At 37.4% G+C, this 26,472-nt stretch overlaps 1 protein-coding gene and 1 pseudogene across 1 annotated transcript in view; one reads left to right on the top strand and one right to left on the bottom strand.

Annotated features, from left to right (window-relative positions):
- The window catches only part of LOC101575222 (IQCJ-SCHIP1 readthrough transcript protein), an 890,224-nt gene that overhangs the window by 153,839 nt on the left and 709,913 nt on the right, over positions 1-26,472 (bottom strand). The window lies entirely within an intron of this gene.
- Positions 24,350-24,674, top strand: LOC101574040 (annotated as a pseudogene).

Below are 26,472 nucleotides of genomic sequence, written 5' to 3'. Positions count from 1 at the left end.
AGAAACATTTATGGGATGTCTGGCTTCTTCTAATCTTAAAACCTTGTTAACCATTTTCCTTCTTTATACATAACAATACTGGGATTCAGGCTGACAATTTGTCTAAAGTTATGGAATAAGTGAAGAGACTAGAAATTTTACATAAATCTGCTCAATTCTAGGACCAATCAGTCTCACCACTTCTTTGGAAAGTTTCTCCCAACAATCCACAGTTTTAATGGTGAGGAAACAGAGATAGAGTTAGAGTAAATGGCCCATGTGAAGCTGTACAGTATGTGTGACCACAAGTCCTACATTTATTTCCTTTAAAATGCCTTGATGTCACTTATAAAAGCTTATATATTACTTGTAGAGCCTTTCCAGCTTTGGGGATGGGATTTTGCTTTTCTTGGTTGCATTCATATGGAAAGGTGCATGTCTGACATTGTTGTCTATATTTAGCTTAATCCAAAATACAGCTATTCCCATGCACTCTGCTCTAATTTATATTGTGTACAAAGAAGTTAACTTTTGGGGCTGGGGAAATAGCTCAGTAGAATAAGTGCTTACATGGCAAGTGCAGGGTCCTGAGTTCAATCCCTGGTACTGCAAAAAAAAAAAAAAAAAAAGGTAACTTTTGCTTGGGACACTAGTGTTTCTCAATGGAAAAAGCTCATATGGAATCCTTTCTGATTCCACAGTCACGAATAAATCTTTAATCTAGCAAGCCACAATCACTACTTTGCCCACCCACCTGAAGTAAGAAGAGAAAATCTCTTACACACATGAATCTTCTCAAGAAATTCCAGTCTCTGCAAAGCACCAACAAGTCAAGAGTGCGCTTGTTAGTTAATAATACAAAGAATTCTTCACGGGCTACTCAGATGAATGAATATTTTTAAAAGGTATGGAGTATGTAAAGAATTTTAATCCAGTGTATGGGTTCAATCCTTCAACCACCACTACCCAGAAACCACTGCCTCCTGAATGTTGAGTGGCTCCTGACTCAACCCAAAGGGAAGATGACCCCAAATCGTGTAGGGTAGCACCTCTCCTTTTAAACTTCTGGGTGGGCTTCTATTATGGCTATAGCTGATGACTGAGCACAGTTAAAGGGCTTTGAATGAGACAGAAAATGACCCTCCAGTATTTCCCCTCCCATGCCACACCCACCTTTTTGTGTTATCAGTAAGATCCCAACTTCAACTATGAACATCTCAGCCTTTCACTGGCATATACATTTGCTAGCAAAATGTTTGTCTGTTAAATTTTCTATTAGCTAATTTCAAATTAATATCATAAGAGGTTCCAGGCCCTAGGCAAAAAAAAAAAAAAAAAAAAAAAAAAAAAAAAATACAGATAACTAAAGAGATGATGTCAATAATGAATGAAATGGTCAGTAAGTCTCTTAACTGACCTTTCATGGTGACTCTTAGATTCAACACTATTCATGAAAGAAAACACCATTCAAAAAAAAAAAAAAAAAAAAAATCAGAAAGCTGAATTAGTAAATGACAGCCATAATTAGCTTAAATGAGACTTCTTCCAGTCTTCTGGCTGTGAATGACACAGAATTTCTGAGCTCAGGAAATCTCTTTGCTCAGTACACGGTACCGTGGTGCTAGCAGAGCTACATCTCGGCAGTTGTAGTCTTATTCACGCATTTGGGCTCCTGCCATGATCCACGCACACATACACCCACGCCCCATGCTTCCTGGCAGTCCATCTCCACCGCTAACCAGGCCCGGCTGTAGCAAGGGTTAAGGCTGCAGCCCTCCCCGCCAGTAGAGGCTGCAAACATTTTCCCGCACTCCTGTACTTTCTGCTCTGCAATCAGTCCTGTAGCTCCAGCTCCTTCAAAGCCTTCTGCACTTGCAGCTTTATTTCCTCTCAGCTACGTTTGCTTTAAACCAGGTTACTCAGCTCAGGAGTCCAAACTCACCTCTTCTGGCATTGCCTAAAATCTGTCCCCCAGGTCCCCTTGAATTTTTGTCCCCCATTCTGTCCCGGAATGCCTGGGGCCTTCAGTAACCTCACTATTTCCTCTCCCCAGGGAAGTTACAAGCATCCTCGCTGGCTGCATTACGGCCCATTTGCTTAGTAACCTTGTTTCTTCCTTTTCCTTAAACTTCTCCAAACAGCACCATTTCTCCTGAGGCTGAGATTCTCCAGCCCTGTCTGAATAGCATTCTCTACCTTTTGGAAAGCGAATACCGGGAGCAAACTGGGGAGAGAGGATTTGGGGACTCACCTGCACAGCAGCAAGGAGCAGACACAGGATGGGGCTGCCGGCAAACTTCCCAGGGACTGTCTGCAGCCAGGTCTCTTGGCCTTAAAGGGGCAGGGCACTTTTCGCCATATAAGGAAGCCGGTTGCAACATGTTTGGGCAAAGCAGTTCTTTCTGTTGGTGTAGAGGAGGCTTAAAGCCTTCTGGGGCATCTGGAGCCTGTCAATTCCTGAGGATCCGTGAGTGGTTCTCAAGTTAGTAACTACTGGATACGGCACAAGAATATGTTTGGCAAAGTATTTTAAAGGCCAAAGAACTCTCTATATGGAGTTTGTCCCTTTACAAAAAGGGCTTCTGGAAACTAGGAAGTCTTTCTCAATGACATCAGAGGGCTCTGCTTCTATTTCAGGTTTGGCTCTCTGAAAACCAATGCTCCCGTTCTCCTCAAAGAAGTGAGGGAGCTGGACCCCTAATTCCTTTTTTTAAAAAAAGCTCCAATCCCTTTGGATTTGATTTTAAATATTGCAGTAATATAAAAGGAAAGTTTATAAGATATGACATTACCTCTTCCATAAAAGGACATTCTATTTATTTTCAGAGTATTTTTCAAATCTCCATAAGAAAGTTACCACAATGTGTACTATCGTGTATTGTTTAATTGCTGTCACTGTTACTTTTTGCATCTTGTGCTGATGTGCTTATTTGCAATGAGAATTTTACATTGTTGTATCCTGGGATGTGACCCCCTAAAAACCTGTAAAAGTTATCTTTTTTAATTGAATGTGCACAAATAGAAATTTGGAAAGGTATTTTAAAATGTAGTTCCTGACGATGAGGCAAACATACCCTGAAGGGTGATGAAGCCTGTGGTGTGAGATTTTGATTAAGACGCATCAGCCGTGCACCTAGAAACCAGTGGAGATGAATTTGCTTGTCCATTGGCAGAGCAGGTAAACACGTGCAGTCTTCGACTGAGGTTGGACTGGCCACCTCTACTCCTGGGCCTTCCACTTGGGCTTCCCTGGCTGAAACTCATGGCTCAAGCGCAAGCGGTCCTTTCACCTAGCTGTCCTGTTCATTTGGAATAGATAGAAAGGAATTATTACAAGTTACATTCTAATGTTCTTCTTTCTTTCTTTCTTTCTTTCTTTCTTTCTTTCTTTCTTTCTTTCTTTCTTTTTTTTTTTTTTTTTGATACAGAGAACTGAATGCAGGACCTTGCACTTGCCAGGCAGGTGCTTATGAAAGGCTAGATTCTGAGAAGAATGTGGAGCTTGATTTAGTCATCACTTGGGTAATAACATATTTCTTCCTTTAGTGCCAACTAGTTTGGTCTTTTGAAAATGTTTTCCTGTCTGCCAGTTAGGTCTAGACAGCACCCAGTCTTAATTACTTGGATAATGATGCCTAGTAGGGCCTATACCATGGATTTGGCATCTTTTTAGGTGATTTTTTTTTTTTTTTTTTTGAGACAGGGCTTCACTATGCAGTTCAGGCTGGCTTTGAACTTTTGGTGATCCTCCTGCCTTAGCTTGTTGAGTGCTGGGATTACAGGCATGCACCACCAAGTATGGCTAAAACTGCAATTTGACACCTGATTATAGTCTTTTCTTCACATTTTACCTTCTTATACAGAGTTTGAGTTTTTAAGACCAAGATATCTTCTTAGTCCTCTAACTACTGATTACCACTCAATATGGGACAAGCATGTGGTAGACTGAGAAATACTTATATTCATTCAAATGAATAGAGCTCCTTTTTGGTATGTCTGTATTGTTTTATGAATTAAGAGGAGGTTTACTAAATTACTCTGGCCAAGTAAATTCATGGTTTCTTTAGTTTATCATCTTTTTTATATTAACTTGTATCTATTTTTCGTACTGTCAAATTTTCTTCAAAGGCAGAAAATGAAGGGACTTCTCTCAAAAGTTATCACTGTGATAACTCTTTGACCCAGCAGCCTGATTTGTAGGAATTAGATATGAGGAATTCACTGAACAGATGCAAAATATTATATAGAGATGTCATTGCCTAGCTATCTGTAATAGCAAGAACAAAAAATGACTTAAAGGCAACACACCCATGCCATATATTAATAATAATAGCTCTCGTTAGCTGGCTGCTCGTCATGTGCTAGGCACTGGGCTCCACAGAGGTTAACCGACTTGACCCTCAAAGAATCCTGTAAAGTAGAAATACTCATCCTTCATGTTTTTAGGCCTCAAAAGTAAGGCCGAGAGTCTGACATTTCTTACATTTGAACCGAAGTATTTTGGACCAACCAATAGTCTCAGAATTATTCTGTTTTCAGGCCCAGCCAAATAGCTTAGCAGATTAAGGCACCTGCAAGAAGGCGCAGGGGCCAGGGGCTCGATCCCTGGGCCTGTCGTGCTGGCTCTGCCCCTGCAGCCCACTGAGATGGCGACTGAGACTGGGCATGGTGGCATGCACCTTAATCCCAGCTCTTGGGTAACTGTAAACGGGCAGATAACTACAAGTCCTATTAGTAGTGAGACCCTGAACACCCTGTAGACCCTTCCTTAAAAAACAAACAAACAAAAAAAGAATTATTCTGTTTTCTCATCTGAATTCACTGAGCATTATTATAGATACTGCGAATGACAGATTAATAAAACCAAAAGGAATCTGCCTTTATGCAATTATTAAAAATAACCATTTTGAGAATTACATGGAACATGATTGCGATATAAAGTTATTTGAAAGAAGAATAGATAATATCTATGGTAGCAACTAGCTAAATATCACTATATACTTTTCAGAAATACAAATAATTAGAAATATAAATAATGTAAAATTGAAAAAAATTATGCAGTGATGTTAACTGTAATTTTTCTCTAAGATTATCTTAAATATTTTTTTACTGTTTTTATTAAAAGAGTAATGAAAAGTAATTCTTGTTACCATAGCTGTTTTTAAAAATGTATTTGTTCAGGGTCTCACTATGCTGCTCGGGCTGGCTCTCTCTACAAAAGCTTGACCCTGGCCTGCTTGTTGCTCTTAGCTTGTTTGTCCTCCTCCAGTAATGATGCTCTAGGCTTGTGAATGACAGCGTTCTCCTGATGGTGCCTTCTCCTCCGAGTGACTCACCATAGCTGGGGCAGCGCCCACTCCCTGAACATACTGCACACCCCCCGGACTCCTGGTCTACACTCCCTGAAGAGGTGTGTGTATCTGTTTTCCAAAGTCCATTGTCCCTTAATGTCTTTGAGGATTTAGGAAAATAAGACATTATTTGTAGTGATATTTAGGAAGACTATTTCACCACAATTTTTCTTTATGTCACTTCCAGGAAAGAATTCTAAATCTAAAAAATATTCATTACTAAACAAACAGATACATTTCATAGAAGTGATTCTATGAATAAAGGGGAAAGGTTCAGTTCACTCATCATTAAAAATTATATGTGTAGGAGGATTTCAAACTGGAGCTCAGAAGTTAGGCTACAAAAAACAAACAAACAAACAAACAAAAAAAAAACAAAAACAAAAACCAAACCTAACAACTTACATGAAGAAAAAATATATATATATCTATATCTATCTATATCTATCTATCTATCTATCTATCTATCTATCTATCTATCTATATATCCTGTAACTCCATTAACCATATTTTCTTCTCTAAAATTATTTCAGAGATTTTTTTTTAAATGGGGGAGGAGGAAGAGATAGTCATGTGATTCAAGATAAATGAATAAAGATTTTTAAAAATGTACCAAAAGATTATAAGGTTTTTAGCAGCTTTTTCTAATAAAACTTTAGCAGTACAAATTGTAGTTTATATTACAAGATAACGATTGATCTAATTTATTTAATCTTTCCCTGAAAATACATCATTCATTGATATTTTCCCAGTTTTGGAAAACGAAAATTGAGTACAACACGAAACAAACAAAATAAACTCAAGCTCCGCGCTGGGTCACGTGGGGTGGTCACGAATGCTTTCGTCACGATCGTGCTGCATAAGCTGTTTGCGTGTGCGTGCCGAAGGTGAAGTTCATTCTTAAGGCTATCTTAAATATAGTTTTTGTTTCTTGTTTTTTCCTGTTTGTGTGAACCTTTACACTTTGAAAGGGTTTGATAAATTGCTTTCTCAAAAGTAGACACGTGCTGACTGTTAAAAGTATAAAAAAAGAAAAGGGAAGTTCCCTCTAGGGGAACCTGGAGGCATTTGTGACTGCACTGAGGCGTTGGTGGCATTTTGACGCTATCGTGCTCAGGTCCAAGGGACACAGCAATCCCGCCCTTTTTCCCTCGTGGACACCTCCTCAGCAGCCTGTAGGAACCAAGTACTAAGACCTCGCGTGGTGGTGACAGCCCTGCTCTGAGTTGCTAAGGTCAAACGGGCGTCAGTGCTGGGCCGGTACTCAGCTCACCAGCATCCATGTGCTGGTGGGAAACCTCTCAGTCTCTGTGGAGAAAACTCGGGAAAAGATGGGTGGTGCAGCCTGGTTTAGGAGAAGCGGATGAAGCAACGCCTTCTTGAGGGATTTATCATCTTATCCCCCCATGAATTTTCTACTCTGAGAGGGAGGAGGCTACATACATTTCTCTACAATTTGTATTTTCACTTAACAGTATAAATGTGGACATCTTTTCATGTTATGTATGGATTTTTTTTTTTTTTTTTTTTTTTTTTTTTGTTTTTTTTTTTTTTTTTTTTTTTTTTTTTTGTGGAGCCGGGTATTAAACTCAGGTCCTTGCACTTGCCAGGGAAGCACTTATTCCACTGAGCCATCTCCCCGGTCCTGGATTTATTTCCTTCATTTTAACACTCACATAAAATTTAGCTGTACTGAAATTTATTAAACATCCCCTGCTGCTTAGACATCTATTCCATGCTTTTTTTTTTTTTTAATAAATATGACAGTGTAAATATTAGGCACTTTACAGGAAGACTGCTTTAGCTGTCTCCTCCCTGTCAAGCCTTTTCTGTCCTCCATACCTTCTTAGGCAGAAGGGCAAGAATTTCTGTAGGTTTTGACTGAGTTTGTCTAGCTGGCTAGATGTTAATTCTCATTTACATTTTAATATTGCTAAACTGAACAAGTACTCTTTGTTAAGGTTAAATTTCTTATTAATTTATTGCTGAAAAACAATTATTTGTTTTTCTCCTGTAAAGCTAAGACATCTACATAATAAAAACACTCTGAGGATAAAAAGAATATAGTAAAAATGTGAGCTCTTTGTTACCTGGCTTTTTATTCCTCATCCCCAGTGACAGATTTCTCTTATTTTTTGTAAAGTAAGATATCATATGCTATCCTCTGGGAAATACCAGAATTTAACCAATTCCCTTTAGATGTATATTCAGGTTTTTCTATGCTATTGTAACTAAAGTAATTGCATAATGAATATCTTCATTTGTCACATCTGATTTCAAAAGTAATAAAAAACCTTATTGACAGTTTTATTGCCATTATATTCAATTTATAATTTAATTTAGGGAAACTTGACATGTTTAGAGAATTTAATCTTTCAATCTAAATAGGAATGCTATTTCATTCTTTCAAGGTTCAGTGATATATATCCTGCATGTTGTTTTTGATTAAATATACTTTATTATTCTAGAAGTTATTTAAAATAGTTTTTTATTACATTTTCTAACTTGGTATTTTATAGAAAAGTTACTGGTTATCACATTTTACAACTATGTTTCCTACTGGATTATCTTATATTTATAAGAATTTTCCACCCAACTGTTTTTCTCTATGTGAATATGTTATGAATGAATAATGGCAAGTTTTGCTCATCCTCTTTAACTCTTTGTGCACTTTCTGTCTTACTAACTAGATAGTGCGTATGCCATATCAATTAATTATGTTAAACAGTGTTGGCTTTCCCTCACTTGATACAGAGTCATTTTGCATTTCCTATTAATAAAAGTGCTGTCCTAGAAAAAGTTAGAATAAATAATTCTTCACCTTAATAAAAACATTTACACCTAAAATTTCAGTATTATTGCATAAGCTTCCTCTCCTATGTATGCAGCATATTGCTAGTCACCAATTATACAAGTTTCCAAAGAGCCAGTGCAAAAATAAAGTGATCTCACATTCTGGCCCAGAAACACCTGCTGAACAGTTGGCATTATTCTTGGATGATCTTTCTTCAAGCAGTTTCGGGAACTCCCTAGTTGTACTTCTGTAAAAGTTTGCACCTGAGAAATGGCACAGAGGCTTTTATGAGGAAAGCTATTACAGGGTTCTCAGTGGAGCTGAGACAGGAGAGGCTACAGGGAGATCTATTTTATAGGACAGTAAGGTTAGTCATTTACTGTTTTCATAAGCTTTTTCACTGCAATAAAGGTCAATGGGCCCTTTTAGGGAGGAAAGGTGGACTTCTGGCTGCAACTGCTGTCTTTGGCAGTCAAAGAGATAGGGTGCTTTAGATTCTTCTGGAAAGAGATAAGTCGTTTATTGAGCTAGGAGACTGGTCCAGCATAACTAGCTGATGAGCGAGGCCATAAGAATTCACTAACTTCAGGGCTGAAGGCTTAAAGCCCTAAGGTAGATTGAATGGAGAGTTAAGCAATGTGGGGCTGAGGGTGAGACTGCTTGTTACCTTCTCAAGTGAGCTTTCCCAAGCAATGGAACATTTCCGTACCTGGAACTCTCCACCCCTCGGCTTCCTGGGCAGCTGAGGTCCTAAAGGACTGGCTTGTAGCCCATGGAGATGCAAATTCAGTGCAAGAGAAACAGTCTGTTAGCAATTGATTTTTCTCTCTGTCTTGTTAGTTTTTTAATAATAAATCAAACTGAGCAGCTATTTTCCTAAAGACACTAGTATTCAACAATTTTGATCAATCAGCCCCTAAAGGAAGTTTGTAAACGTATGTACTCTCCTTCAGTTTTATGTTGTAATCTAAAACATTTCATCCAAATATAAAATAATGGCCAAGGATGTAATTTATGGCCTGTTGTAAATATTGGCTTTTTAAAGTAAGGTTGTTACCCAGCTTATTATAATATGTTTACTGTAATATAGACAGTGTCACAATTTAGCCAGGGGTGGTGCTACACACTTGCAATCCTAGCATTCTTGGAGGTTGAGGCAGGAAGATTACAAGTTCAAGACCGGTCTGGACAATTTAGTCAGACCTGTTTTAAAACAAAATATGGAGTGGAGGCTGGACATGTATCTCATTGTGAAGGTCTTCAGTTCAAGTCACAGTACAGCAAAACAAAGAGGTAAAATAGTCCAACAACTTGACACTATCATTTGCTAAGTAAAAGCTGGCAATTTTATATAATTTCTTTTTCCCTTTGAATCTATATTTATTTTTTTGGCAGAATTTAATTCTAATGAAATGTATTTTTGTATTTAAGAGAACTCAATTATTTGCCTTAGCTTGTTTTTTCTGTGATTAGGGAGAAGTCACCTGTTTTTCTTTCCTCTGGTTGGAAATTTCTGTTGGAAGGCTATTCCTCTGGATTGAGTTGTCATTGTAAATATTATCAGTCATACCTGTGACAGACACAATACTTTGTGCTGTCACACACTTCTCTTTGCCTGGAGGTCCAAGAAGCTCACATTCCTGTTTTCCACTGGCACTATGAGTAGAAAAGATACAGATCATTTCATGTCCTAGGCTCTCAGAATGTGTGAGTTCTCCCTGTTTTCCTTTCTTCCCTTCCTTTCCTCCTGTTCCCAACTTCCCAGTGAGAAGCTAGGAGAGCTCTTAGGTGGCAGAGATGCAAGAGAAAGCAGGGCTATGCAGGAAAGCTTTGCAAGGGCCCCTCATGCACATCGGGCTGCACAGGGCTGTTGTGTTGCGCCATTGAGCTGTTAGGTTTATTGGTTAATGTAAAATGCTTTTCACAATCCAGATAAAACTAAGATATAATCAATCAAAACAATGCAAATGGCGTAGACAAGTAATTGTTAAAAAGTATTCAACATTAAAAAAATGCATCTCTTCATAAAAATATAGAGAGATCTTGTTCATGTAAATAGGAATAAAGGTAGTGAGAACAAAATCACTCAGTGCCATTGAGTCATACACACCTAGTGGTCTATAAAATAAATTTTAACTGATTGGCTGAACCAAATTGAATCCATTACAACTTATAAAGATTTAGTAACCACCTGTCTTGCAGACTGACTTACTAATCATGCATCAGTTGTTCATTTTTTTAAAATATTTATTTATTTTTATTTATTACATTTATTTATTGTGTGTGAGTGGCCAGCTCAGCCCACCAGGGGGCGGGGCTGGCTGGCATGTGGTGCTGGGGATCGAACCGTGGTCCCTGTGCTTTGCCAAGCTTGTTTCAAGTAGGTGCTTTAGACCACTGAGCCATCTCTCCAGCCCCCAGTTGTTCATTTTTAAGTATCCTTAGCACTATTTCAAATTAATTTTTCAAATGTGATGGGAGTCCACAGAACTAGACATGGTGGTACAAATCCCCAGAGCAAGATTCTGTATGGTGGGAGAAATGCTACTGGGAACAAAAGTAGAAGGGTTTCTCAGGCAGAGAATTTTAGAAAGATGCCAAATGAAATTTGAAAATCTGTATGTTGGGCTGGTGAGATAGCTCATCCGGGGCCAAGGAGATGGCTCTGTGGAATAAGCGTTTACCTGGCAAGTGCAAGGTCCTGAGTGCAATCCCTGGTTCTGCAGAAAGAGAGAGAGAGAGAGAGAGAGAGAGAGAGAGAGAGAGAGAGAGAGAGAGAGAACTCATCAGACTAAGCTCCTGCTTAGGCAAGCACAGGGACAGGGTTCAGTCCTGGCATGCCATGCCAGTCCCAACCCCGGGTGTGCTGAGCCAGCCACGGAGTCCAGGTGTGGTTGTGCAAGCCTGTAATCCCAGGGCCAGGGAAACTGAAAACAGGATCACTATGAGACTGAGCTGCGTAGTGAGACCCTGTACCATATACAGAAAATCTGTGTATTAATTTCCTTTAGAATATCTATGCCTGTGTACCTCTGAATGAACGAAGTCCTATAAATGATTTCCAGGGATACTTGTCTCCCCATTGGAGACCCTGGTTTAGGGAAAAGGAGATGAGGCAGGAGGCAGGATGCATCCTAACTCAACCCTCTTCAGGCTGCCGACCTGCCCCGAAGCCCTTGGCCCATCATTTCCTGCCCTTTTTGTCTAATTCTTACCAGCTCACAATAACTAAAGTCCTGCATCAAGATTAAAATCTGAAACATATTAGGAATTATTTTAAATCAATGAGGAAAATATGATTACTCCAACAGGAAAAGATGAGCAATAATGTAACAAGCAATTACAAAAAAGAGCCCAATATCCACAGAAAATATTAAAGCTCAGTCAAAAATCACAAATATGCAATTTAAGACAACAAAATGCCATTTTGAAAATCAAACTGGTAAAGTAAATTAACTTTATTGGTGGATTGAAGGAGAATAAATTGGTTCAATGCTTTTGGGGGCAATAAGAGGATAGATTGTGCATCAAAAGCTTTTGAAAATTTATAAAATTGAGCTAACAATCTCAAATCTAGAAACTATCCCCTAAAATAATAACAAACAATAAAGATTCAGTCTCAAAGTTTATCACAATGTAAATTTTAGTCAAGTTTCTTTTGGCTGTATTAGGTGACAGACGCTTTTCATTTGAAATGCCTCTTCTCTATTGAATTTGTAGATTTCTTTGTTAAAATTCTTGTCTGATTTAGATTGATTGCTTGTTGAGCACCTATACATCGACTGGTTTCATCAAATTAGCTGGTTATCGCACTAGAAGAAGTATAATATGATGGGTAGGGTTACCTCTTCCAGGGGCTGCATGCGAGATTAGGTTAGTTTTCTCACAAAAGACAGGAAGTGAAATAAACATATCATTCCTATAATAGCGAAGAATAGAATTTATTTGTAAGTCCCAAAAAGAAAGAAGGGAAGAAGAAATAATATATGTGTAACAATGGGAAAGCTTGGATAATTGTACTGCTGATCTCTGCTGGTCTATTTAAAGGAGCAGTTAATACTTGATATTTTTCTCTCTTTTAAATTTTTTGACCAATTTTGCATGCTTATACCTGATAATCTGAACAAATGATTTGAAAACAAAAATATGCAATATAATAACCATTGTTGGATTCTTGTCATTTTTAATGAAATTCTGTGTTGTTTCTAAATATTTTTTTCTTTTTTACTATTTTTGTATTACCTTTAAAAAAATAAAATCCCATACTAAAAACCTACAAAGAATATGTAGCTGACTACAGACAATTTATGTGATGAGTTGTAGAATGGGAGAAGTACACTTCAGTGAAGTAAAAGTAGTGTAATTCTGGTTTCATAAATAGCAGCTGAAATTAAAAAGCAAAAAGAAGTCCAATGTAGGAGAATGTTATGGTTTAACCACAAAGTGTCCCTTGCTTTGGTCAGCTTTCTTGTTGCTAAAACAAAATACCTGATGCCTACAACTAGGGGAGGGGCAGTCTATGGCAGTGAGGTCCAAAGCAGAAATAGTATGGCAGAAGAATATGATGGGACCACGCTGCTCACTACATTCTAGCTGGGAAACAGAACACAGAGGAAGGACACCGGAGAGAAAGGGTCAGGGAGCAGATATAGTGCCCAGGGTAACCCCCACAACCCACACAGATACTCAGAAATGTTCTTTACTAATTTTTTAAAGCTAAGCAAATAGAGACTCAATATTAACCATCTCTTCCCACCATCCAGAGACGGATGTTAGGGGTGTTGAACAATTAGCCATTAATCCAATGATTAATTCATAGCTTAATGAGTTATTAGGAGGTAGATCTACTTGGAAGAGTCATGGGGGACTTGACCTTGAGAGTCTATCTTTCTTGATCTCTTTCCTTTTCTCTCTCTGCTTCCTGGCTGCATCGAGGTAAGAAACTCTTCTGTCTTGGAACCATTATAGCATGGGCTGAAATCTCTGCCATCATGAACCAAAATAAGTATTTTCTTCTTTAAATCTTGTATGTCAGATATTTTGTCTGAGGAATGTAAATGTGAATAATACAGATATGAAGTAAACTGATATTGTGCAATGAGATATTCATTTAAAGTTTTTGTAGAAGAATATTTAATGACCTGGAAATATATTTTTGATAGTTGTCTAGTTCTAGATGGAAAAACTACATCAGAAAAGAGAATATAGAGTATAATTTCATTCTTAAAATGGTTACTAGAAAGAAGGGATAGATAACAAAATTTTAGTGATAGGAGTACTTGAATGGTGGGATGACTGGTTTCTAATTTCTTATCTTTATGAACTCATTTTGTCCATATTAATTATAGTTGCCATATAAGAGCATTTGTTAAGAAAAACAACATTAGATTTTGGTAGTTTTCTTATTGTTAAGAGGACTTAAAAGTAGAACTCAATTTCTAGCTGAACAAAGATTTTGATCAGCAGCTGAGATGCGAAGTTTGAGAAGCACTTTCCCTGCTTGAGGAGCACCAAGTGTACACAGGTGCAGCCACGCACAGCCTTAGCTGCGAAGTGCTACAGGGGGAGGGGAACAGATGCTGCCTGGCCTCCTCTTCCTGTTCCCCACTTTTTGTCAAGTGCTGCAGCCATATTTCAGGATTTCTGTGTGAAGACGTGTAGCTCAGGGAATAGGGAACTGAACTCAGACATAGAAGGTCCAACTTTTATTTTGACATTTCACTAGTTGCGTTATGTTGACGAAAGTAGTAAACCATAGTGAGGTATGATGAAGCTAGCTAATAACATATACCCTATTTCTTCATAGAATTGTGCTAGCTGAATGAGATAGTATATAAATGTGCTTGAAAAAAAGATATGCATACACATATGCATGTATTACTCTCTCCACCCACACAAGCACAAAATATATATACTACAAATGTCTCAAATGCATACATCCAATAATTGCAGAAATAAAAATTCAAAGCCCAAATCTCGATTTGGTGTAGCCTTAATGTAAATGAAATTAAAGATCAGTGGACTTGATTGGATGATTAGAGAATGAAATGTTTCATTGGTGCAAGTACTTTGAGGAGTCCTGATTATTGTTCTTCTTTAAAAGATATGAAAAGGATGGTTAAAGAATGTTTACTTTCTGGTGCAAACAGGAGCATAATAAAGAAGGAACACTGTTGAAAGACAAGGTAGGGAAATAAAAGTCTTATTTAAATGTTTGCCTTTAGTATTTTAGAATGTAATAAATTATAGCTCTTCTCTTTTAATGTTTACTGAAAATGGCCGACATTCTCTAAGATATTCAAATATTAACAATCAATGTGACCATAACCACAAAGTCTCCAATCACTATAAAGTTGATAAAACACATCTGACACAGGAAACTTTGCTTGGCTAGGAAATGTGTTCCATGAAATTACATTTGATCCCAAGCTGAATAGGCACTGTGTGCATTGCAGGCCTCCCCTCAGCCATTAGATTAACCAGCCAAATCAAGACACTGCTGCACATACTAGATAGATTCTCTATTAGTGCAGTGCTTTGGTTCTGGCTTTTTTAGTAAAGCACCAGAAACAAAGGGCACTTCAAATACAGTGAATTCAGGTGAACTTATCACACAGTGTCATCCGAGTGGCAGTGGACAGTCAGGAAAAGAAACTAACTTTTACTGTATGCACTTGCATGTTTTTGTACTGTTTTACTGAGCACTTACCACATTGGTAATAATAAATAGAAGTCTTAATGCTTTAAACATTGCATGGCACAATACAAACTTTTTCTTATCTATACTGCTGGTCAGGGCTTGATCTTCTCTTCTTCTGTCCCCTGAAATGAACAAAGGACTGCCCTCTAGTTACTTGCCATCAAGAGGAATCTGCTCACAGAGATAGCAGCTCAGATTCCACACTATTAGCCTGCCCATTATTTATTTTTTAAAAGATTGAATGAGTTACTAGACTCTAGTTTGAATATAGCCTGTCTGTTTCAAAGCTCATGTTGAAATTTAATTCCATTATGAAATATTAAGCCATAGGACCAGGTGGCTCTGATCACATGAATGTGTTCATCCACATCATGAGCTGATAGGTGAATGAGGAATCTCAAGAGCAAGTCTGCCACAAAGTCTAGCTTGGTTAGGTCTCTACCCACTGAACATCCTCTTTCCTCACTCAGGACCCTGCCATCACTTGATGGGAGGCTTTTACCTTGGACCAGAACCAGACACCAAATAAATATCTTTTGTTTGTAACTTTCCTAGTCTACTATGTGCTATAGTGGTCAAAAAAAATTCTTTTTTAATTTTGCATACATTCCACATGCTGCCTTCCCCATGCCTCCGGATGCCAGGCAGCTAAAATTGCTGTTTCTGAGGTGGACATCTAGATGTGAATGATACTAGAGATGAATAATACTATTCAGATGTAGTCAAGTGAGGTTTAAGAAGCAATGGTTTTGCCTGTTCCTGGAGGCAAGCTTACTGAGCTCAAGAACACTTAGAGTTGTTTTTGGTTAGTTAGTTTGTTTGCCACCAGCTTTGTGGGGACTACATGGTGACTGGTCATTAGTATTTCTTAGCTGTTGTTGTTAATGCAATTTTAGTTGCTAGTGTGGCTGTAACTGGTGGGGCATGGTTCTGGAGCCCACAGGAACAACTGCAGTAGCTTCCTCATCCCTAGGTCAGTGATGGCGACTGTTTCAGAAACTGAGCGTCAAAATGCAACCCAAACCCTCCTTATTTATCACAAAATGCCAACAGTGCAATTGAACCTGAATACTGAGGATTTTGTTTAGCAAAAAAAATAACCCTCATAGAATAATATCTTTTGTTTTAAAAGAAAAACGCAGTGACGCATGTGTCCTAGGCTCACCACTGCTGCCCTAGGTTGTCTGCATTCCTAACAGCTTGGGGGAACCTTCTACTTCCCATTTTCAGAATGGAGGCAGAGCTGGCAGCCTTTGCTTCCTCGGAGTTGGCTCTTTATCCTTCTGGCAGTCAGTCCTGAGGCTCAGCCTCAACACATTATAAGCACTTCATTCCCTGGGCTTAGGCCTTTGGCCTTTGTGCTTAAAATAACTAGAGTGGGCTCCACTGTAACAGAACTCTAAATAACACACAGGAGAATAAGATGTGGCATTTCTGGCTGCTATTTTGGTTATGGTAAGCAGAGTGCTGGTAATAAGCAAAGGACTCAAAGTTTCATAGTCCCTATTATATCTAATTATACTCCTCCATACAGAGTGCATTGTCAAATGTCATTTTTTTCATTATATTTTAAAAAACAGACATCCCACCTCTCAGTTATTTTAACTTGTTGGACAATGAAGGCCTTCAGTTTACTGCACTACTGATACTTACCCAAAGTGATTGAAAATAAACTTTTGTTTTCTTAAAAAATGTAATTTTTCCACTTTTAACATAAGGCAAAGTTTTCTTAAATCAAACCAAAATTGCTGTACACCTATGTCCTGTTATTTCGGTCCCTGCTAGAACTATTTCTACTGAACTATACAACTAATTTTTTTAACCTTAATGACATTGAATAAATTGAAATGTCACTTTCATGGGGATACACATTATTGATAAATAAGTCAAGATTTATCATATAATCATGCAATTGATCATACATGCTTTTCTAATTCACAGTAAATTTAATTGCATATTATATTCAGATATATATATATATATATGTATATGAATGATTTTTACAATATTCCTTACAGACATTTGTGCAATTCACACAATAGAGAAAGGCATTAATGAGAATTTAGATACACATAAAAAAAGAGAAAAATTAGGAAATAAGTCATTATATCCTTTTTTTTATACTGGGAATTGAACTCATGCTTGCTAGGCAGGTGCTGTGCCACAGGAAATAAGTCATAATAAACCAATGATCCTTAATTTAAGAAGCATATGGTCAAATTTCTGTCTTAAAAGGTATAAAAGCAGTTAATATAATCATATTTTATTTTATTTTGCAACTTAAAGTAGTATTACTTTATAATAAATCTTATTTCATTTGTTCAGCAAATAAACTTTATAAAAAATTCTGTGCTGTTTTTTGAATTAAAAAATCAAAAATCTTTTGTTAATACAAAATCTTTTGTTAATATAGTTTTTAACATAGGCACACATGCTTTTTGCTTTGGCTGTTGGAAAGGCCCAAGGCCATCAGCAAGGCTGGCTTCTCGTGCCCTGCCTGACTTCAAGCTTTCACTTGCACAGCCCTGCTGTCTTCTCTTCCCTGTGCCTCATGGTTCTTACTACTTTGGTCATCACTAACATTTATTGACATATTTCTTTTTTTTATGCATTTGGTACAGGGTCTCACTATGCAGCTCAGACTTGTAGTGATCCTCCTCTTTTCAGCCTCCCTCGCCCTGGGGTTATAGGCATGCACCACCATGCCCAGTCTCTTATTCACATATTTCTAAAAAGTTGCATTGCATAAAAAAAATTAACAGTTCCAGGTCTTACATATAAGTCTCTGACCTATTTTTGAGTTGAGTCTTTTTCATTTTTAAATTTAATCTTTATTTTTAATTGACAATAGTAACATAGATATATATTTATGGAGTATATTGTGAAGCTTAAATACAAATATTTATTATAGAACAAGCAAGCCAGATTACTTATCATATATATCACTAACATACTTATAATTTTTTGTGGTGAGAACACTTAAAATCTACTCTTTTAACAAGTTGAAATGTACAGTGCATTGTCATTCACTATTGTCACCTTGTTGTTTATTAATCACCAGAAATTATTCCTCTGGTTTATTGAAAACTTTGCAAGCTTTGACCACCATTTCTCCTTTCTCTGCTAGGGCTCCACCACCCGTCACTGGTGACCACCATTCTATTTTCTCCTCTCTGAGTTCAGATTTACAGATTGCATATAAAAGGGACATCAAGAGATAATTTATCTTTTTGTATGTGGCTTATTTCACTTAGCATCATGTCTACTACATTTCACTCATTGTTACGGCCTATATCTAGAGAGCCTCCAACAGCCTCATGCATTCATAGGTGGGGTTTTTGGAAGTGACTGGATCATGAGTATGTGATACAGCGTTAGTTAGCACAGCTCTGGGTGTGACAGAATAAATGTACTGAAGATGGATGACCTATCCAGCCTGGATGTGTGTTTGTGGCACCAACCAGTAAGGTCTATCTTAGGTTTTTTTTTTTTTTTTTTTTTCCAGAACCGGGGATTGAACTCAGGCCCTTTTACTTGCCAGGCAAGTGCTTATTCTACAGAGCCATCTCCTCGGCCCCAGTAGGTCTCTCTTGGATGGAATAAAAAGGGCAAATGCCGCTTCTTGCCTGCCACACTATGGACTGTTCCTCATCTGTCATGCTGCCCGGCTGTGGAACTAGCTAACTGGGAGCTGAAACCTCTACAAACTGTGAGCTAAAATAAAGCAATCCTTCTTTAACCTGTGGTATTTGTCCCAGCAATGAGAAAGAGTTCATAAATAAAAGACTTTTAAAAAATGGAGTAATATTTCATTGTGTATAAATTCCATGTTTAAGAAATCCATTCATCTATTCATGGGCATTTATGACAATTCTATGTTTGTTTGTTTTTTTGGCAATTTTATGTTTGGACTATTATGACCATGGTTGTGCAAATATCTTTTCAGCATATTGATTTCATTTCCTTTGGCTAGACAATATACCCAGAAATGGGATTTCTGGATCATTGGATTATTTTATTTGTTTTATTTATTTATATTTTTGAGGAAGCTGCTCCGTACTATTTTCCAAAATGGAAATAGTTGTGCTAATTTTTGTTCTTGCAAAAGTATACAAACTTTCCCTTTTCTTTATATCCTTGCTTGTATTTTTCATGTTTTGGTGGTAGTTGTTCTAATAGATATGAGATGATTATTTTAGCTTGCACTTGTTATAACCTTATTCAATCTTCTTGCAATAAGATTTAAAATGAAAAATAAAAATTTAAAGCTCTTCACTCTTCTTGTTCTTTTCTTGCTATGTCATGTTCTTTTCTTGCAGGATGCACATTCCCCGGTTATCTCTCTCTCTCTTCATGCACGCTGTCATTTATTTCTGTTGGTGTCTCAACAAGGCTATTTATGGTTCTGTTTGGGATTTTTCAATCTAAGAACTATTCTAAACACATGGTCAGGTTAAAAAGTAAGGGAATTTCAACAAAAACCAATTTGTCCAACTTACTACTGTGTAAAAACCTCAAGAGCTACAGATTTCTATGTAAATAAAACCAAAGTCTCAGTCTTTTGGGGAGGCAAGTAAGTACATTTTCTATGAACTAATAAGACCATGAAATATCTGACATCTGATTTTAGGCTAATGTGTTTTTTCTTAATTAAACATTATATTCTGAGATAATTATAATTCATATCCTATTTTAAGAATGACATGAAATTTTGTGTACCTTTTACTTAAAGGTAATATCTTGTAGTACAATCCCACTGGAAAATAATTAGGAATCTACAACCTCTTTGTTTCTTTCTTTTCAGTTACTTATGTTGGGAATGAGAGTGTAGATTACTTGCAAACTATTATCTTGTGTTTCGCCCTCCAGGCTTTCATCTCTTCACTACCCACAATGAATTAAGGCCTTTTGTGCCCTTATATTTAGACCCAGGCCTGATTTGTTTTATGCAGTGTTCTAGCTTGAGCTTCCAAGGATTCTGGCTTTGTGTTCTGGAAGGTGGGCAGACATAAGGACTCTTAGAGAAGGAAGAAGGCCTGAATAAAAGAGGGAAGGAGAGATAGAGAAGGCAGAAAAGGAAAAGGAAGGCAAGAAAGAGGAGTAGGAAGAGGGAAAAGGGAAGAGAAGTTGAGGCCAGTTCGGTTGCCTACCAAATCAAGTGGTAAGGTTACTTTGGACAGTCATTTTTTCAGTAATGACTATGATGGACTGAAAATGTGAGAAGACGAAAGAATGTAATAATAATTAAGATTGAATTCCTTAATGTGAAATAATTCCTCACCTAAGAAAAAATTCTTCATGTTCGTTAAGACTAAGATTTAATTATAGTTAAAGTAAAAATGAAGAATTATGGAATTTCTTTCAGAAGAAGGTTGTGGACTATTGCTCATTCTTCCTGCTATTAATGGTGTGTGCCTCCAGCCTCAATGCAGGGATGCTTAGCAACCTAGAGTCTACAGTTAAAAAAATCGCAATAGATGGTCCTTATCTCGATCTGGTAAGTTGGATTGAAGAAATATCATCAAAACAATACTTAGAAATCAATCTAACAAAGGAAGTAAAAGATTTGCCTATTGAAAATTGAAATACTGTAAAATCAGAAAATGAAAAGATGTGTTGCTCATGAATAGGAAAAGCCAACTCAATGAAAATGGAAAAACTCCTAAAATTGTTACACAGATGTAATGCATCCTGATCAAAATATGATTAGAATACTTCACAGAACAGTCAAAACATTCCTAAAGGTCATTTTGAAACAGAAGAGACCTAGAATAGCAAAGGCAATCCTGGTTACCAAAGGCAAGGCAGAAGGCACTACAATTCCTGGCTTCAAATTGTATTTCAAAGCTACCATTGTAAAATCAGCATGGTACTAAAAAACCAGTACTGAGGATTAGTGGAACAAACTGGAAGATGCAGATACAACTACAAATACACTCAACCCCCTTATCTTTGACAAAGGGCTAAACACATTCACTGGAATAAATGGTGATGGAAAAACTGGCTTTCCACAGTCTTAAAACTAAAACTGGATCCATGTTTATCACCATGGACTAAATTGAAGTAAAAATTGATTAGAGATCTAAATATTAAAATGGAAACACTAAATCTGCTAGAAGAGGAAGTAGATGGAAATCTTTAAGACATAGGCATAGGCAGAAAGTTCATAAACAAAAATCAAACTTCACAGGAAATACTTCAAATGTAAGATCACATCTTATTAAACAGTTTTCACATGGGAAGAAGTCATCAACAGAGTGAAAAGACAACTCACAGAGTGGGGAAAAATTATCCAATTATCCCTCAGACAAAGGACTTCTATCTAGAACATATAATGAATTGAAAAACCTTAGACTCCTCAAATTCAAAGAACTAATCCAAAAATCAGCATCTGAGATGAATACACACTTTTCAGATGAAGAAATACAAATAACAAATAAAGATATGAAAACTGTTCAAAATCATTGGTTCTTTTAGAGATGCAAATTAAAGCAACCTTGAGATTCCATCTCATTCCAGAAAAAAATGGCTATCATCAAGAAATCAACCAATAACAAATATGGAGGGGCTATGGTGGAAAAGGAACCCTTCTCCACTGTTGGTGGAAGTGTAGAGGGGTGCAACCACTATATAAATCCATGTGGAGACTTCTAAAAAAACTAGGATTGGTGGAGCTGGCCAAGTAGCTCAGTGGATTAAAATGCCTGTTGAAGCAGATTCAGGGGCCAGGATTTCAATCCCCAGGCTTGTTTCAATCCCTGCTGGCTCTGCCCCTGCAGGCACTTTAAGACTTTGATTGATATTGGGTGTGGTGGCATGTCCCTGTAATCCCAGCACTTGGGAGGCTGTAAACAGGAGGATCTCTATGAGTCTGATCTCCACAATGAGATCCTGTACATCCTGTACACCTTGTCCTAAATACAAAAAAACCCCCAAAAACAAAAACAAAAAAACCCCCCAAAACTAGGATTGGTAGTCCCATTTGACCCAGTTATTCCAGTCTGAGCGTTTTCCAGAACTAACAACACTTCCACAGTGATGTATGTGCACACATGTTTGTAGCAGCAGAATTTGTAAGACCTAATCTTTGAAACAACCCAAATGCCGACCAACTGAGAAATGGATAAAAAAGATGTGGTCTTTATAGACAATGTAGTATAACTCAGCCATAATGGATAAAGTTGAGGCTTTCATAGGTAAATGGATGCAACTTGAGACCATACTCATAAATGAAATAAATCAGACTCATATGTGTAAACACCATATTTTCTCCCTGGTGTGAGAAACTGAAAGAGTAAATAATGTTTAAAAGGTACAATAGACACTGCAAAATGGGAATGAAGAACTAGGATGGGGAGCAGGGGAAGGGAAAAGGGAAAAAACGCAAGTCAGTTTAGTTTATTGAAAAGGAAGATTTGTGCTAATATTGATTGGAGAATTTTTTATCCCCTTGTCTCATACTCTGAGTAAGTTCTTTGAAGATGACAGTAGGCAATGTGTTAACTCTTATTATTCTCCTATGATTGTGTTATGAGATTCTTTTTTTAAACCTTTTTTCATAAAATAAAACAATAAAGTTTATCATAAGTTACAATAAATTTATCTTTAACTTTAGTTAAAATTTATCTATATTTATCTTTAGACTAGAAATTGTCAAAATCAGAACTCACCCCGTCTAATAACAATCCCATTCATGCAACAGGACTTCTCTGGCACCATCATAAACAACTAGCATATTATGAACAAAATAAACACATCATCAATATTCTATCTTTGGACTTTGACTATGAGTGCTAGCCACAATCAGAGGAATATACTAATAAACTGCAGTGCACTTCTCTGTCCATCAGAGGGGTCCTTATCAAGAGTAAAACTGTCTTTCTCCAGGTTGTATGTGCCCAGTGCCTTCTATTACTCTCACATGACCTTCGTGTACTTAGTCTTCTCAATATACATTTTTCATGTTCAGTACCCAGGAACAATAACCAGATATTGTCTGGCTAGATTTTTTATATTTTACAATGAAATTGCACTGATTTATAAATCTATAAATGTAATATGCTATATCAATAGGGCCAAATCCAAAAACCATATGATCATCTCAACTGTGCAGAAAAGGCTTTTGACAAAGGCCAACACTGATTCTTGATCAAATCCCTACAGAAAATCGGAATAGATGACCTCTACCTTAATCTGACAAAAGCCATCTATGACAATCCAAATGCTAACATAATTCTAAATGGAGAAAAGCTGAAATCTTTTACTCCCAGTTCAGGTGTAACACTAGGATGTCCTCTATCACCACTCTGATTCAATACAGTTCTGAAATCATTAGCTAGAGCCATTAGACAAGAGAGAGAAATAAAAGGAATAAGAATAGGTAAAGAAGAAGCTAAACTATCATTATTTGTAGGTGTAAGACCCAGGAATGGTACTTTACTTGGAAGACACAGGAAACTCCAAGAAGCTACTAGAATTAATAAACAATTTCAGTAGCATAGCAGGATACAAAGTCAATACCCAAAAGTTAATAGCATTCCTCTACACAGATAACAAACACACTGAGAGAGATATTAGAGAAACAATACCTTTTACAATAGCACTGCCAAAAATGAAATACTTAGGAATTAATGTAACTGAAGAAGGGTAAGATCTAGTCAGTGAAAATTACAGTACTCTGAAAAAAGAAATTGAAGAGGATTTCAGAAAATGGAAAGATATTCCTTGCTCCTGAATAGGAAGAACTAGCATTGTGAAAATGGCCATACTCCCAAAATTGTTATATAGATTAATGCAATCCCATAAAAATACCACCAACATTTCTCACAGATCTAGAGAAATCATTCTTAAAATTTATTTGGAACCAGAAAAGACCCAGAATAGCAGAGGCAAGCCTGAACAACAAAGGCAAGGAAGGAGGCATTACAGTCCCTGACTTGAAATTATACTACAAAGGTACTGTGATAAAATCAGCATGGCATTTGCAAAAAAAAAAAAAAAAAAAAAAATAGACCTGAGGATCAATGGAATAGATTAGATACCAACTACAAATATACCCAACCATCTTATCTTTGACAAAGGGGCTAAACATGTTCACTGGAAGAAAGATAGCCTCTTTAACAAATGGTGCTGGAAAAACTGGCTCTCTACATGCTGAAAACTAAAACTAGATCTGGGTCTATCACATGCACTAAACTAGAGTCAAAATGAATTAAAGATCTAAACATTAGAACAGAAACACTAAATCTCCTAGAAGAGAAAGTAGGTGAAAATCTTGAAGATATAGGGGAAGATAAGCATTTCATGAACAAAATCAAATTACACAGGAAATACTAGAAAGAATTAACAACTAGGACCTGTTACTATTGAGAAGTTTCTACACATCAAAAGAAATTACCAACAGAGTGAAAAGACAACACACAAATTTGGAAAAAGTCTTAACTAGCAATCACTCAGGCAAAGGTCTTCTATCTAAAATTTATAAAGAACTAAAAACATTTGGGGTGACGACATGAGGCGCAGGCGCAGTGTCGGCGACGCGAAGGTGCTCAGGGTGCATGGGTGGAGTATTCTTGAAGACATCTGCACCTCCTGACTGGGAAAAGATGGTCAACGTTTTGAAAGGAGTGCTTATAGAATGTGATCCTGCCATGAAACAGTTTCTGCTGTACTTGGATGAATCTAATGCCCTAGGAAAAAAATTCATCATTCAAGATATTGATGACACGTCTTTGTAATAGCAGAGTTGGTTAATGTCCTTCAGGAGCGAGTGGGTGAATTGATGGATCAAAATGCTTTTTCTCTTACTCAGAAGTGAAAATATTAGATATTGGATGCTTAGGACTTATAACAAACATGGAAAACTATCTCTATTCAGTATCTTAATTTGACTATTTCAAGGATTCCTAAGAGCATGTTGTGGGAAAGACTGAGATGTGTTCAGACAGAGCCCTGAACTGATTTTGTTGTTTAAAAACAAAAGTTTGGATTCAGCTGTAGTTTGGTAATTTGGCTTTTATTTTATGAAAATAGAAATGTTTCTCTTAACCTTTTGTGTGTATGTGTGTGTTACTGGGAATTATAAGAAGGGCCTGTGCATTCTAGGCAAGCACTGAACCCCAGAGGTGCATCTCCAGCGCTTTATTATCTTTTAATACATTATAGTGGCACATGCCACTTGAGTGGCAGAGACAGGAGGATTGCTATGAGTTTGAATCCAGCTTAGGCTACATAGTGAATCCAAGGCCAGCGTAAGCTACATAGTGAGACCATGTCCCAAAAGGCCAGAAATAAAAAAAGAGCATAATAAAGTATGCCTTTAAATTATCAGAATGACTTACTTATTTTGCTTGTCATTATTAATGATTGTGGGGTTTTGAGATATGAATATCATTTTAATTAAAGTAGAAATTTTACTGATTGCTTAAATATGTCAGGCTAGAAACTTAGGCAATATTTATGTCTCACAAATAATATGTGTGCCCCGGCCAGCTTTTATTGATGAAGAAGATGTGAACATAAACTACCATTTTTATTTCCCTTAGAAGAATTTTTTGAAGTGTGGAGAGTTAGGAACAATAAGGATGGCAAGTGCTGCTTTGCATCTTAAGTTTTTCCTTTTTCAAATTTCATTAGTTTCATTTGTCCTATGAAGGCAAATACTCTTTTATTTATTAAGAAATTGGCAAAATGAGATGGTGGCAGACATGTATATGTAGCCAGTTGCAGAAAAAAAATGCCCACAATCATAGTGGTTATCTTGAGAGTAGGGTTGCGAAACTTGGATGCTGCACTTCATAAACTTCTCTAATATAAGCTCTGAATATATATATATATGTATATAGTATATACATAATATATATGTATTAGTTAAAATATACAGGAAATGCAGTCAGAATCTACATTAATAGGAGAAAATACAGCTGAGTGTGGTAGATGCCTGTAATCCCAGCACTCAGGAGGCTGAGCCAGGAGGATTGCTGTTAGAGGCAAAGAAAAGAAACAGTGTTACAGGAGTGGGACAAGGGCCCTCCGGATCCTGAGTGAGACGACAGAGGGCCTGCGGGATCCTGAATAGACCCGGAGCGCAGGCCCGGTGGTGAGTGAGCTGACCAGGGGCCATGGGATCCTGAACGGACCCAGAGCGCAGGCCCAGCGAGTGAGTGAGACGACCGAGGGCCTGCAGGATCCTGAATAGTCTCAGAGCACAGGCCCAGAGAGTGAGTGAGACGACCCCGGGCCCATGGATCCTCATTCGACCCAGAGTGCAGGCCCAGCACTGAACCCTTCAGCAGAACTACCTGCAAAGTTGATTCAGGAGCAGAACATCTTGCCAGAGTGACACAAAGGGTTCAACTCTAATGCCTGCAGCAGAAAGAAGTGGAGCACAACATCCAGATCCAAATAACACCCACCTGGAAGAATCTGAACTTCATAGATCCTGACCTGGTGCTAAGGTAATAACTATCTAAGCTCTGCACCAAAGATCAGAAGACAGTGGGATACAAAATGACAAAGAGAAGGAACAAAATGCAGTCTCAGGCCCCGAGTCCATCCAGTACAAATGCAGAAGACACTAGCACTGAGGAAACTGGAAATCACACGCCAGATATCTCTGAAATAATAGCATTGACAGTAAAGAATCAACT

The sequence above is a fragment of the Octodon degus genome, unplaced genomic scaffold (genome assembly GCF_000260255.1).
Source record: "Octodon degus isolate 3935 unplaced genomic scaffold, OctDeg1.0 scaffold00115, whole genome shotgun sequence".
NCBI lineage: Eukaryota > Metazoa > Chordata > Mammalia > Rodentia > Octodontidae > Octodon > Octodon degus.
This window is presented reverse-complemented; position numbering and strand designations above follow the sequence as displayed.